The sequence below is a fragment of the Sus scrofa genome, chromosome 14, assembly GCF_000003025.6.
Source record: "Sus scrofa isolate TJ Tabasco breed Duroc chromosome 14, Sscrofa11.1, whole genome shotgun sequence".
Lineage (NCBI taxonomy): Eukaryota > Metazoa > Chordata > Mammalia > Artiodactyla > Suidae > Sus > Sus scrofa.
The window spans coordinates 79283359-79299120 of NC_010456.5; the positions used below are offsets into that span (position 1 = coordinate 79283359).

At 37.9% G+C, this 15762-nt stretch overlaps 1 long non-coding RNA gene across 1 annotated transcript in view; it reads left to right on the top strand.

Moving 5' to 3' along the window:
* LOC106506047 overlaps window positions 1-14608 on the top strand; it is a 131155-nt gene extending 116547 nt beyond the window's left edge. Inside the window, exons 6-7 of the long non-coding RNA XR_002338517.1 lie at window positions 8953-9203; window positions 12610-14608. This is a non-coding gene — a long non-coding RNA (uncharacterized LOC106506047). The remainder of the gene's footprint in view (window positions 1-8952; window positions 9204-12609) is intronic.

The window sequence follows — 15762 nt, forward strand, 5'->3', positions numbered from 1 at the left end:
GGGGTGTGGAGAAAAGGGAACCCTCCTGCACTGTTGGTGGGAAGGTAAGCTGGTACAACCACTATCGAGAACAGTATGGAGGTGCCTTAGGAATCTATACATAGAACCACCATATGACCAGGCAATCCCACTCTTGGGCACATATCCAGACACAACTTTCCTTAAAAAAGACACATGCAACCACATGTTTATTGCAGCACTATTCATAACAGCCAAGACATAGAAACAACCCAAATGTCCATCGACAGATGATTGGATTTGGAAGAAGTGGTGTATATATAGACAATGGAATACTACTCAACCATAAAAAAGAACAAAATAATGCCATTTGCAGCAACATGGATGGAACTAGAGACTCTCATCCTGAGTGAAGGAAGTCAGAAATAGAAAGACAGATACCATATGATATCATTTATATCTGGAATCTAATATAGGATACAAATGAACCTTTCCACAGAAAAGAAAATCATAGACATGCAGAACATACTTGTGGTTGCCAAGGGGGAGGGGGAGGGTGTGGGGTGGATTGGGATCTTGGAGTTAATGGATGCAAACTATTGCCTTTGGAATGGATTAGCAATGAGATCCTGCTGTGTAGCACTGGGAATTATGTCTAGTCAAACTTATGATGGAGCCTGATAATGTGCAAAAATAGAATGCATACATGTATGTGTAACTGGGTCACCATGCTGTGGAGTAGAAAAAAAATTGTATTGGGGAAATAACTATTAAAAAAAATTTAATGTAAAACAACAACAAAAAAATAGAAAACTTAATTGCATGCAGATGTCCTGTACATTCATATCATAAAATTCAAAATACAGGGAAAAAATTTCACTGTAGAACTAGATCTGAAGCCAAATCTTTCCATAATTAATGGTAACTTACATGATTTAGTTTTAGCATAAACAATATTATCTATCACACTGAATTAATATGGTTAGTTTGAATTTTATTGGTTTTATAGTTTAATTTTTAGTTAATCTTTAAATACTTTGCTTTATAGCTGACAGTTTTGAAACTGTTTTAATAGTTAAGTAAGAGCTGTATGCATAAAGATTTCATTCCAGGTTTTATATTTACAGAAAATTTTATTTAACACTTACATAACACCTATTATGCCAGGTACATGTTTTAAGTGTTTTGCAAATATTAACTCACTTAATCCTCATAACAATATTATAAGGAGATTGGCCTCAGAGAAAACCAAACCTAAAACACCTTGCTCTTGGACCTCTGGCCTCCAGAACTGAGAAATTTTTGTCCTTTACCACCTAGATATGGTATTTTGTTACGGCAGCCTTAGCAAACTAATACAGCTAGTCCAAGGCAGTCACATAGAATTGGTGATAAGATATAAGTGGGGATATATCTGTATTTATAAGTTTACTTATATTTATGTCTGTGTTTTAAAATAAAAGTGACTTGTCCAAGGCCATAAGGAAGTTAATAAGAGACTGTGATTAGAAAACCAGCCCTCTGTTCATCTAGTTCTCAATGTTCTTTTCAATCCCAAGATTCTGTGATGGTATGATTCAATTTATGTGATTGTCAATTTATGTGCGGACCCTACAAGAAGTACAATGTGTTGGCTTTGAAATCATAAGCTACATAAAAAATTTCTTATACTTTGAGAGAAGATGCCTGATTGATTTAATTACATTAGGATCAAAAAGCAACAGAAATAAAGTGTGTGTGTGTGTGTGTGTGTGTGTCTGCACACACACATGCATGCTTACAAGCAGGCTCTAATGTATGTGTGTATATGTGCATGCATACAACCACACAACATGATTAAATTTATCAGAATCCTCACAGGCTCTTTTTGGAACTGCAACCTCACCTGTACTTTTTTTTTTTTTTCAGTAAAACACATTTTTTTATTTAGAAAAAAAATCCAGCATTACAAAACATCAACATAAAAGAAACTATTTGTAACCATTGTATTAATAACCATTAAATATAGTTTGATATACATTTCCCTTATATTTATTTTTCTAAACATTTACTTGTGGTGACTTTTTTCCTTTTTAAACAAATATAGAACTCCATCATCCATGTTGTGTTTTCACCTATCAATAGCCCTTGAATAACCTCTTATGTCACTTGTACTTTTAATATTTCCCCCCAATAAACACCTGTTTAAAAGTTGTAACAGTAGACAGGAGGTGTGGGAGGCTATGATAACCCTGTCAGAGTAGAACAAGAGATGGCAAATCAGCAAAGGCAGATATCTGGGTTCCTGGCTGGAAGCCAGGGCCAGGACAATCAAATGCCTGAGCCTGGACTCACACAAGGCATCCATAGAGAAAGAGACCTTCACATACAGAAGTGATGGGCACCAACATGGCACATTTAAGGACCTTCTCCTCTGAACACACCCAAGGCTGCGTTCCCTGCTGCCCTTTCTCAGACCTCAGAAGCATCCTAAGTCCTACTCTGCATGCTGTTGAGTCTAAATAAGTATGTGTTGAATGGATGAATGAATCAAAGGAACTGATTTAACTGGGAACATACTTTAATGTTGATCATAGAAAAAGGAGGTGGCTTTACATACTAGCCCACAGTAGAGAAAGCAATTCAATTACCAACACTAACAGACAATAAACACAGGCTAAAACATGGCAATTTTATGAGACACTTGGCTGCAGCAACTTTGCCTTTCTTTTCTTGCTTTCTCCCTTCCCTTTCTACCCCCTACTGACTATTTGTAAGCACCACAGCATGGTATCCCAGCTTTTTTCCCCCCCTGAATCTCCTCATCACTGTGTGGGCTATGGGAAGCCTACAGTTGGCTGATTAGTCATTTGTTTTTCTTTTTCCTTCCCATACAGTTGAATAACTCATATGGTCTACAGACTTAGGTATTTGGCACTGCAAACACTCCACACACAATGAATGGGAACCTTATTTGTTTAGAACTGGGAAATAAAAGTCGGGAAGAAGTTTAAAGCACTGAAAAGGCCAGAATTTGTCCTGACTCCCTGGTGGTTGAGTAGGTCGGAGAATAAATGTAACCTTAAGATTTCTGGGTCCCTGAAACCAGGGCAAAGGCATTCAGTCCAGGGGATTAGCTATTCTGTTAGTTAACACATGAAAATGCCTTCACAATTTTCCCCCGGCAGGAGGTCAAAGAGGGGTAGGGAAGAGGGATTAGTTGGGAGGAAAAAGAACCATGAGGAAAGAAGGATGCTGATTTTTAGAAGCAAAGAGAGGACAAAGTCAGAGGCATGATGGGATCTGTCTTTTGGATAATGGAGGGTAGGATGGGGCTTTGATCTATATTTAGTCCCCAAAGCTCAGAGCTGCATGGCAACTTTTGTTATGCCGGAGAGACTTGCGTTGGACACCAGAACAAGGGCAAGAGAGGACAGAGGGAGAGAAGAATTACAGGAGAGAGATGAGGGCTCACAAGGAGGGGGCAGCAGTAGGGGGAAGGGAAGAGAGAGCTTCTTCCCTCCTTTGTGAATATACAGACAAGTCCATCAAACCCGTGGCAGGCTGCAGTGATGAGAAAGATACATAATATGATAAAGCTTGGTAGCAGGCATGTGTGATTGAACAGACCAATGAAGAGATAACATTTGAAAGCTTTACTGCTTGGAAAGCTGTTAGCAAGCTGGTGTCCCCTTCATCATGTTTAATTTTACTTTTACTACCCTTCATTTGCTTTGACGGGTTGATGTTGCCATGGTGCGGCTGGAATTCTCATAAAAGTGCTGTTACCCTTTCAAGATGGCCATTTTTTTCTAGGGTTTATACCACATTTTATAGTTATGTCAGAAGGTTTACTTGGTTTATGAATTCTCCAAACTCTAAGATTGCTCTCAAAAACTCCAGGTGGCCTTCCATTCTTGCTGGTTAATTTGTCATCTTTTCACCACAGTCACATCTTCGGGCCATGTCCTGACATAATTAGAAATGCATTTTTTGGTTCATGCAAGTAAACAAAGGGCACACAGAGAAATCAAGTCCACTTTTTTCCTGGGTTATAAGCCCCTGAATATATGTAACTGTCTATATGCTTCTGCATATTGCATTTGATGCATAAAATGGTCATAAATAAAATAACTGTGACCAACTATAAAATCTAATGATTAATATGCAGCCATATAACTTGATGACTCCTTGATTTCCTCTCTTACAATTCGAGGCTGGTAAACTGTGTGAGAGGAAAACATTCTTTACTAAATCCCTACTGAGAACCTCATGCTACAGGTTATGAATAAGCCTTTGAGTAGGTCTTTAACTTCATCCGTTAGTACAGTCTATTCACTTATACAGAGAAATTTTAATTACTCACTAGATCTAAGAATTTTAGAAAGCAGAGGAATTCAAGGCACTATGGACCACCACGTTTGAGAGTTAATCCAAACCAAGAGAGCCAAAAGTAGCATATAATTGCAAGACCAAATGCTAAAATCTGATACATAATTCCAATGAATTGGAATGTGATTTCATGTTAAGATTTAAAATGTGACATCAGAAATGTATTTTTAAAGCCCATCTTTCAGGCATACCCTGGTCAGTAAATATTTAGTCCATTTTTCCACATCGCCTTGCAAGATCTGACATGTGCAAGAGGTTTTGAGAAGTGACAGGCTACCCATCTGTATTAGTTTCTTCTGGTGGCTCTAACCAGTGACCACAAACCTAGAGACTTAAATCTATCATCTTAGGGTTCTGGAGGTCAGAAATCTAAAGTGGGTCTCACTGGGTTAAGGTCACAGTGTAGCAGGAGAGAATTGCCCAGGAGGCTCTAATGTAAAATCTGTCCCCTTGCCTCTTTTAGCATCTACAGGCTGCCTGCCCTCCTTGGCATGTGGCCCCTTTCCTCCAGCTTCAAAGCCAGCAGTGTTGCCTGTCATCTGACTATTCTTCCCGAGTCACCTCTCCCTCTGACTCTGTTCTACTTACCCCTTTCACTTTTAAGGACTCTTATAATTACATTGAGCACATCTAGATAAATCCAGGAAAATCTCTCTGTTTTAAAGTCAGCTGCTTAGCAACCTCAAACTGCCCACCTTGCAACCTTAATTCCTCTTTGCCATGTAATGTTAATGTTTATAGGTTTGTGGATTGGGACTTGGGCATCCTTGGGGTGAGGTGGGCCTTATTCTCCTTATCACACCATCGATGGAAGGTAGCAAGACTCTCACATTAAATTAGAGTTGGACTAAATGACCAGAGGTCAACTTTCTAGCATGGAGTTTAGATGACACTTGAACACGGTGCAAGGAACTGAATCTATCTTTAGCTTCCCCACTGGTAAAATGGACCTGGGAACATTTTATTACCAACAAGCAAGAGTTTCAAAGGCTGTGGAGTATTTAATTGTATATACATTAAGTGCTTATTTAACCTTTCTCTATTTTACATTTTAATAGCTTTGAATTTTTCTATTAAATATAGCACTGCAATATACATCCTTGTAGGGATCTGACTATTTTTTTATGATAATTTCCAAAGTGTAACCACACTAGGTCTAATAGTGTGAACATCTTTGAGGATCTTCATATGTTCAAAGTAGCAGTATAGGTGCAAGTGTACATCCTGGAGGAAAGACAAGATAGGACAAATGAACCTGCTTATGCCCAGGCCTTGGTTCTTGGGGCCTATCATGAAAGGGTTAAAGGTAGACATTTTTATATATCACAGTCAATAAATGCAAAGAAGTCATTTTTATGGTGCCGAACAAAAAAAACTTCTGAAAGAAAAACATTTTGGCGTTATTACATAGAAAAATTGCATAAAATGTCAAAGTTCAGTGAGGTTTCAAAGCCTCCATGATATTCATCATGCAGTAATTTTTTTTTTTTGTCATACCCATAACATGTGGAAATTCCTGGATTATGGATTAAACCTGTGCTTCAGCAGTGACCCAAGCCACTGCAGAGACAACACTGGATCCTTAACCTACTGTGCCACAATGGGAATTCCCATGCAGTAATTTTTATGACACACAGCTCCCCATTACAAATTGACGTTAGACTCTAACTTCTGTTGTGAGATATGGTTCATATGTACCAGCATGCATTTGTGCCAGCCTTGTAGATTCAACATATTCATTCAATAAGTATTTACTGAAAGTCAGCTATGAGCAAGGCCCTGTTCTAGACACTTAAGAGGCATTAGTAAACCAAAGCTTCCTGACCTCATGGGGCTTACATTCCCCTGGAAAAGATGTAGCTACTATTAAGTACTAGTGCTCAATGAGGGCATACTTAGATCAAAGCTGATTTGACTCACCCTAACTTGACTCCTAAATAAGGCTGGAGACCCAGCCAAGCCATGTCCAGACTCCTGTCCCCCAAAAACTGTGAAATAATAATTCCGTAGTCTTTTAAGTCACAAAGTTTTGTGGATAACACATTTCTAAGTTATTTTCCACAAGTGTCCATTGTCCCTGCCATCCCTTTTGGCTGAAAGTAATGATATAAACTGCTTAATCTACCCAACATCACCTCTTTTCAGGAAATGCTCATCCTCCATCACTTGTGGTTCTGGGGGGACTAGCAACCATAAAACTCTTTCCCGTGACTGCAGGGGTAGGATGATAAGCCAGGAAGAGCTAATCAGAATCTCTCTCTTATAGATTTAAATATCAGTTTCAGCAGATGACACATACAGGAACATAAAGTATTTTGGTTCTATACCTCAATATGGAGGGGCCTCAGAGAGAGATGGACCTACTTCTGCAAGCCCTGGAGGTGCCTTGGCTGCTTCCCTTCCAGTGGCCTACTTATTCTATTCTTCCTTTCAGTCTCCGAGATGCAATCAGCTGGCCATGTTGACCATAAAGAAATCTAGCAAGGTTTTCATTAGTACTTCTTTTGATGGGCCCAAATAAAAACCACATAACAACAAAGCTCAAGGGAGCTTCAAGTAAACTTCTAAAGTAAATGTCTTGCTTTTTAGGTAAGGAGATTTAGGACCAAAATGGGTAGGTGACTTGCTCAAGGTTGCCACAGGGATTTATTGGTAGATTCAGAATAGTTTTACACACTTAGGTCACATCTGTGTCAACAGCAACTAAAATATGAGTTACTATTATACATTCTGAGAGAAATAATGAAATGGTATAATTTTAAATACTATACAGGAAAAGATTCCATTTCCCAGGAGTAGTGAGGAAGATCATGGATGTGTGGGTAGTAGTGGAAATGAGAAGAAGCACCTGTAACCGATTATTATATTCTTCCTAGAATGATGACCTTGAGCTAAAAACTGGGGAGTGGGCTAATTGGTTACACCCTGGGCTCTAATTATTGTATGAAGATCGGTCAAGCCTTGTAGTAGGTGACTGCTAGGATGACCTCCAGTAACCCCTACCTTCCTGGTATGCACACCCTAGTATAATCTTCTCCCCTTGAGTGGGGACTGAACTGACTTCGTGACTTCCTTCTAACCAATAGGACATGGAAAGGTGATGTCATAACAATTCTATGATTAGGTTACAAAAGATGGAGTTCCCACTGTAGCACAGTGGGTTGAGAACATGACTGCAGCAGCCTGGGTCACTGCAGAGGCTCAGGTGAAATCCCTGGCCCAGGAACTTCTGCATGCCATGCATGTGGCCATTAAAAAAAAAAAAGATTGTGACCTTGTCATGCTAGTAGATTCTGTCTTATTGGCCTGTTCAAAACAAGCTGCCATATTGGAGAGGCCATGTGGCAAAGAATCGAGGGTAGCCTCCAGCCAACAAGGATCTGAGGCCCTCAATCCAACATCCCTCAAGGCACTGACAACTGACAACAACCAATGAGTAAGCTAAGAAACAGATTCTGCTTTAGTTAAACCTAGATCACAGCATTTGAGAGACCCTCAGATCAATGACCTTGCTAAGCCATATCTAAATTCCTGACCCTCAAAAACTGAGACAGAATAATTCCATATTTTTTAAGCCACTAAGTTTTGGGACACTTTGTTCCATAGCAGTAGATTACTAATACAGTCCATGATGACAATGCAATTTTTTGCTTTTCTGAGACTAAGGCTTTCTTACATGGTTACATAAGAAAGGAAGTTGGACTATGGGTTTTGAACACTGTCAGGCTAATAGCCCCTGTGCAAAGCAGCAGGAAGTGCATTATATCTGTCAGAGCCAACCACTCTATAGAGTAGCTAAGGGTTGTGAAATGGAGAATGGGGATATGCCACCTTTCCATTGCCCACATGCAGAGTTTACCACACTTTCCAAGAAACTTCTGCGAGAAAGCAAAGTAAGAATCAAATGGCACCAGGAAATATAGTTGGTCTCACTGGTGCCCTTAATTGCACATTTTTACTTTGTTTTAGCCAACTGGCAGTAAAACACCATTTTAATTATGTTAGCACTGGAAAAAAAAAAGAGTATCTCGTTTGAGTCTCTTGTTCCAACTTCCTTTCTTAATTGCCTTTTCATTCAAGCCTAAGACTTATGGTGGCAGCCATAGCCCAGTTGAAAAACAATTCATTGTGTCGGTGACTGGGCCTCATAACATAGCACCTTAATGAAACCAAGTTCTGTATTTCCTGACTCTCCAAGATGGATTATGTTCATAGTCCATTATTTGAACAAGGGTATCTGACTTATGGCAAATCTATCTGAAACAGCATTGTAGAACTGTATTTTATCTTTAAGAAATGTATTTTATAAAAGTAAGATATTTACTTCTGTTGCAGGAAGGAATTTAAGCAGAAAAATTTCTCTAATGTTTGTTGAATCATAAGAGAATGATGAGGGGGAACAGAGTGATATATCAACCAACTAACTTAAAAAACTCAGTTGTATTTTTATTTCAGGAAGAAAGGCTGAGCTAAGGGTGCCCTATGGTATTGCATGAAATACTTTTCTTCTTTTTCCAAGTCATGCATATCACCCAGGAATTCACAGGGGTAGCATCTCTGTTCTCTATTACTTAAATTTGCACAAGTATGCGATCAATTCCTCTTTCCTTCCTTCCTCTTTAGGGCTTGTGAAAGGAGAAAAAATTTACAGGCTTTGAGGATGGCAACCTTTGTTTGGAATCAGAGAATCGTAGACTGTGAGAATCAGAGGGGACCTCAGAGATTATCTGGTCTGACCCTCCCATTTTACAAGTTACGTAACCAAGGCCTCTTAGTGAAAGATCCTGTGATTGATGCCTGTTTCGACACCTGGAGCCCTGTGCCAGAGGAGAGCAAGGTCAAGAACCACAAAGATCAAGAAACCATGTGCAGTGGTAAGGAGTCTTAACTTCCTTTTAGTTTATTTTTCCTTCTTCTTTGAAGGAAGCTGGAGTAAGAATAGAGGGCCAGAGTAGCACAGACTATGTCACAGAGCCCTGGTAACTCAGTCTGGCTCACCTGTTCTCTAACTCTGTGACCTTGGCAAAGTCACCCAATTGTTCCTTTTCAGCCTTAGTAAATCTGGAGAAAAACGACAGGACCAGCCTCTTGGGTTGTGGTAATGGATGGCATGAGTGACTGCATGTAAAGCTCTTAGCACAAGGCAAGAGTACATAAAATGTTTGTAATAATTATCCGTTCCTACTAGTATTGTACCATCTTGGCTGTGGAGATCCTTGCCAATAGTAAATCACCTCTTTGGCCCCAGTTCGAGCATACATAAATTGAAGGGGTCTCCATATTACAACTCTCTTGATCTTGAGTCCTGCACTCCTGCTGACCTCTGTTTGAAAGCTACCTCCTCAGCTTTGAATATCCTCTTCCGTCAGCTCCCACCTTGGCTGCCTCTGCACCACTGGACCAGAAGTACCAGTTGACCCTTCTCTGCTTTGCCCTTGGACCTAATACAGTGTCTTTGACTTCTAGGTTCTCATTCCAAATCAACATTTTGCTATTGAATTGGTATTGCTTCTAAAGACAAGGCGAGCTGGATAGGTTCAAGCAGATGCAAAAGAGAAGACTGTCATGAAATAACAGCTGAGGGTAATATACCATAAAGCTCCAAAGGGAGCTCATAATTATTGCCAATAGCTCAGGGAATAGCAGGCCATCAAAGCACAGGAGGCTGCAGGAAAGCTGGTAGATGGAACAAGGAACAAGAATTGGACCAAGACACTGATTGAAGAGCTGGGGTTGAATGGAAAGATGAGTTTTAATGAAGGTGGAGTCTCTAGTGGGAGTTTAGGCCAGGCTTAGTGGTAGAAAGGAATTCACAAATATTTATTAGTTATTTTTAGTTACTTCTCCCTGAGGCAAGAGAAGAAATGGGGCCATAGTTGATATTTTAAAAAGTACTTGTAGTAAGCATAAGGTGCTTTAGTTATGAGCATAACATGTTCTACGGAGTGGCCCTGGGGTGATTTTTCACCCTTCTTTCTTGCCTTCTGCAGAGCTTCCATGACAGGCAAAGGCTTTGGAGAAAACAAAGTGCAGTGCTTTGCTCACTCAAATGGACAGTCCCCTGTTGTCAGGGTCTACATTTTAAATCATTCTGGCCACTCAGCGTGGAACCCAGCAAAAAGCCTTTGTCAGGAAAAGGTCAGATGCAGTTATTAACACAGAGTGACAACTGTACTTCAGAAAACAATTTCCCTCACCAGTCCCTGCAACCTTCACGGAAGTTTTTGCTGACAATCTTTTCATTTCTATACATTGCCAGCAAGTTATTTAACAGCACTTTGTCGTCCATCTTGCTCTCTCAGAAGCATGGACTGCAGTGTAACTTGGAAGAATCAAGGATAGAAAAAACATTTTAATTTCTGACCAGGTCAATTCAATGACACGTCAGTGAACATATTTCCCACCTTGGCTAGCAGGACAGAACCAACTTGGAATCACAACCTTTGAGTTTTAGAGCTGGGACAAGTTCCACCTACCCCCTGAGGAAACTCAGAGGACGCCAGGAATCTTTGATCCTGTGGCCAACATTGTGCTTTATATGGAGTCTATTCTCCATCACTCTTTCTACCTGAGAGCTCAGTTATTAGTGTAAAATTTTGATTTCTGGTGACCTCAGACCAAACCAACCAATGTGTGACCCTAATTCCTCAACAGTTTGTGTTTGGCACCGTCTGATGTTCTTGCCATCATGAGGTTTAATTGTACCTAATCTGAATGGGTAAAGCAATGCATTTCTCCAGATTTTCAGAACTGGGTTAAAATGATTAAAGCTGAGAGAATATTCTGTATTACAAATGGTGGGGAAGCAAGACGGTTAACCCTTCTTGAACCATCTCTGCGTAGGAGAAAGTCAGTAATGCAATATCACAGCCTTCTATGCCTTTGATTTGCATGTCTTGATCAAGCTAAGCAGGGAGTACAGAAGCAGAGCAGCAAAGTGTATTGACGATCTCCCATCTAAATGTGTGTCCCGGTATATCCAAGTGTGAATGTGAGTATGCAAAAATGCATGGAGGCATGCTCACGTTCCCAAGGCCTGTCAAAGCCATGCGGACAAAGGGAGGAAGGAAGACCGAAAGTGTAAGGAGGAATGACATGGTGGCAGTTGGCAGCCAGTATTATTTTGCTTAAGTTCCCAAATCATATAGTGACCATGAATTACCAATTTCTGGTCTAGCTGCTAGTATGAGTCAAATCACTCTTCTCAAACAGAGAGAGGGCCTCTGTGTGCTTCTGCAATGGATCCCTGAACCTGGCCAGCCATATCCCCAAGTAGATTTTATAGAAAGTTCTTTACCCTTTGGAGCCTATGGAAGAAAGAGAATCTGCTCCAGAAATCATGTTGAGACCGAGCAAAGCTGTGACATGTAATAAAATGACGGAGCTCCCTGGGGAAATCTCCACAGGCTTAGCACTAGCTCCACGATTAGTCTTGTCTTCATCCGGGGATGTATGTTGCCCTATCCAGCCTCTTGAAAAGAATAGTATGTGATTTGGATATTATTACTATTGACATGTTGGTGTTTCTGCTTTAACAATTTTTAAAGAAACAAGCAGGAGTTTACAGTGCTGGGTACTTAATAATCCTGGAAGACAGCTGAGGGTGGTTGCATGAATGCATGTGGCATTTTCCCCCAGTCTTCTCTGGGCCAATAAATATACCCCAAGCCTAGCAATTTGCAACCTATCTATACTCAAAAAATAATTGCTGATGAGGTGGATTTTCAATAGATGGGGCTGGAATATCAAATCAAAAGCCCTCCCACCTCTGATTTCCTCCTAAAGATTGAAACTTTTATTGTTCCAATGTTTGTATACAGAGCTGGTATGTTTCACAGCAGTTTGGTGTCAGGGATGATAATTTTCTCCAAGCCCATACAGTAATAAGGCTTGCCCAAAGTGGGATCACCTCTATTTCAGCCATCAGAGTTTAGATATAGACACCAGAGTCAGAGCTCATAGGTTTTAAACCACTTTTTGGGATGTCACTGATCATCACCTCTAATTGGGTACTTACTTACTCTCTAAATGAGTCTGAACCACTTCAGCCCAATAACAGAATTTGTTTTCCTTTCCTCTGCGGAGAGTGCTGAATGACAAAAACACTGAGTTGAGGTAGAACAGTTTACAGCAAGATGCAAAGAAAGATTTTCTTGTTTACAGTATTTTGATGCTATATTAAAATCATTTTTTGACTTTAAAAAAACAAATTTGTTCCTATTTATGAAATTTATATTCTTACTTCTCACACATTAATGACTCTTTGTTTGCTTTTGTTAGGTATCAACCCTGAGAAAGCCACCACTAATTCAATGGCTCCGAGAAAGTATGCAACAGTGGGTGCTACCAAATCTTAAAAAATACTAAATTCTTGCTGCACTACGATTCCTCTGCACTTGAAGATGTTGTCACATGCCATGAAAACTCAAGGCTTCCATCCAAGGCAGTATTTGTTGACACTGGTATATCTTGACATTTGAAGGCAGGTTCACACAAGCATTCATGATCATTCTAACTGCCATTTGCTTGCCAGCATTAATGGAACTTACTTTCTCTCAGACGTTTTGATTAAAGTTGCATGTAATTTATATAGAAATTTATAAAAAATTTTAGAATTGTGAAGATTCAAAGTTTCATGAATAAACACAGTGTATCACTCCATCTATTAGGTATTTTTCACATCTATCAATAAAATTTATTTCTTTCATCTGTCAAATTCTAAAAGTTTTGTTGCTTTTAGAAACTATATTTCTTAAATTCTATTTTTGAATTGATCATTGCCAGCACATACAAATATTACTAATTTTTATGTTTATCTTCTATTTTAAAATCTTGATATTTCTAATACTTTGTAGACTCTCTTGAATTTTTTAATGCTGAAAAAAATTATAAAAACTGTTTTCCTTCCTTCTTTCCAATATTTACACATTTTGTTTCTTTTTCTTCTTTTATTGTATTGATTAGGAACTACAGGAACATGTTAAATGAAAGTATCAATAGCAGGAATCATAAATTTGCTTCTAACTTTAAAGGTTATCTAAAGTTTTACCACAATGAAAGCTATTTTCAGTAGGTTTTTGAGAAATAATATTTTATTAAGGGATGATTTCTTTATTTTGTATTTTGGTAAGCTCATTCCCTATTTTAATATCTGCAATGAATATTAAATTTTATTAAAGTTCCTTTTCTGTGTTTATTACAATGACCACATACCATTCCCTTTACTCTTTTTATCTCATAACTTATATAGAGAGATTTTCAAATATGAAATTATCCTTACTTGGTTTAATATAGATATAAATTTCTTAATATACATATTGATTTTGTTTAATAAATATATGAAAGTATCTATTATCTGTTTAGCTCCTAAATATATTTTAGATATTTAATATATTCATTGGTAATATAGTAGAATATTTCTTCATAATGAATTATGCTTGCATAGTTTTCATAAGTAAATAAGCAGGTAAATCATCTACATCACATGTATTGATCTTATATATAAATATATACCTATGATTTAATATACTTTGGCATTATATACTTAATACAATGTTGATATACAATGAGTAATATTATCTATAGGATGCTTGCATCAATGCAATTTTATTTTCTTGATCTATTCTCATCGGGTTATATTATCTAAATTATTCTAACCTAAGAGAGTGAGCAAGACATTTCCACCTCTTTTATTACCTGAAATGATTTACAAAACACATGGTTGCTTAGGACTGGGGAAATGGAAAAATTGGAGATAATAGTTAATATATAAAGAGTGTTTTGGGGGTGGTGAAAATGTTCTGAAATTGATGGTTGTACAACTTGCAAATATATCAAAAACCACTGGATTGTACTCTTTAAATTTGTAAATTTATGGTATGTGAGTATTCACTCAATAAATCTATCATTTTTTAAAAGAAAAACAAAGAAAACGAACGTGTTTCTTGAAGGATGGCACATTTCCTATAACTATTTTGTTGTAGTTGGGTGAGAAAAAGTTTTAAGAATTGATTCAATTTTTGATGGTTATTAATTTATTTGTCTTCAACTTTTCTTAATTATAGCAATCTGTAACTTCCTAGTCTATTATCTAGTTCATTTATATTTTTAAAATTTATTGTCATAATTCTCATCAAACCTTTAAATGATTGTTTTATTTCCTGAGTATCTAGACTTCAGCTTTCTTTTCCTTTACTACTATCCTTTATTTACTTTTGTCTTTCTCACCTATGGAAACATGGATTTTTCTATTTTATTGATTTTTTAATAAAAAGCTTTAAAGTTTGTGTTTACTGTCATTTATTCTTTATTTTTATTTTCTGCTTCAAACTTTATTTTGTTGTTCATTTCACTTACTTTGATATACACTCATAATTTGTTTTGTCTTTTCTTCTAGAGTTGCAGGATTAACTCTTTCATTTTCAGTGTCTTTTTATTTTAAAATTCCTTTGCATATGGATATAAATTTACCTCTGATAGTTTAGCTGTATCTCACAAGATTTTACATGCAACATTCCTGTTGAGATTCATTTTTTATTTTTTTTTTGTCTTTTTAGGGCCACCCCCACGGCATATGGAGGTTCCCAGGCTAGGAGTCAATCAGAGCTATAGCCACCAACCTATGCCATAGCCAAAGCCATGCCAGATCCAAGCTGCATCTGCAACCTACACCACAGTTTATGGCAAGGCCAGATCCTTTACCCATTGAGTGAAGCCAGGTATCGAACCCACATCCTTGTGGATACTAGTTGGGTTTGTTAACCACTGCCACAATGGGAACTTCCTCCTGTTGAGATTCTAAATTTGTCATAAATTTTTTTTTGTGATTTCTTCCCTAGTTCAGGTCTTAAAGACAAGAATGCTTATTTCAAAACTTATGTTTTTTTCTTCATTTAAAGTGCTAAAAGGAAAAAATATGCAACCTAGAATACTCTATCCAGCAAGAATATCATTTAAAATAGAAGGGGAAATAAAAATTTTTTCCAACAAACAAAAACTTAAAGAATACAGCAACACAAAACCCAGGTTAAAGGAAATATTGAAAGGGCTTCTCTAAACCAAAAAGAAAGGAAGGAAAGGGAAGAAAAAAGAAAAGAAAAAAAAAAGAAGAAGAAGAGGAAGAACTAGGACTGAGGAAACTGCAATCAGAGAGCAGTCACTCAAATAAGCCAGCATACAGATTTAATCATGAACATGCTTCAAACAAAATAAAATTAAAAAGAAAAAAAATAAAAAAGAGTCATCAAAACCATAAAATGTGGGCAAGGGATGTTAGGAAGTAAATAACCCTTTTTGTTTGTTTGTATGTTTCTCTTCTTAATTTTAATATAGTAATGAAGTGTTTGGACTTACAGGACCATCAGGCTAAAACACACAATTATGGGAAGGGGTTAGCATGCTTAAAAAACAGGGCAACCACAAGCCAAAAGCAAA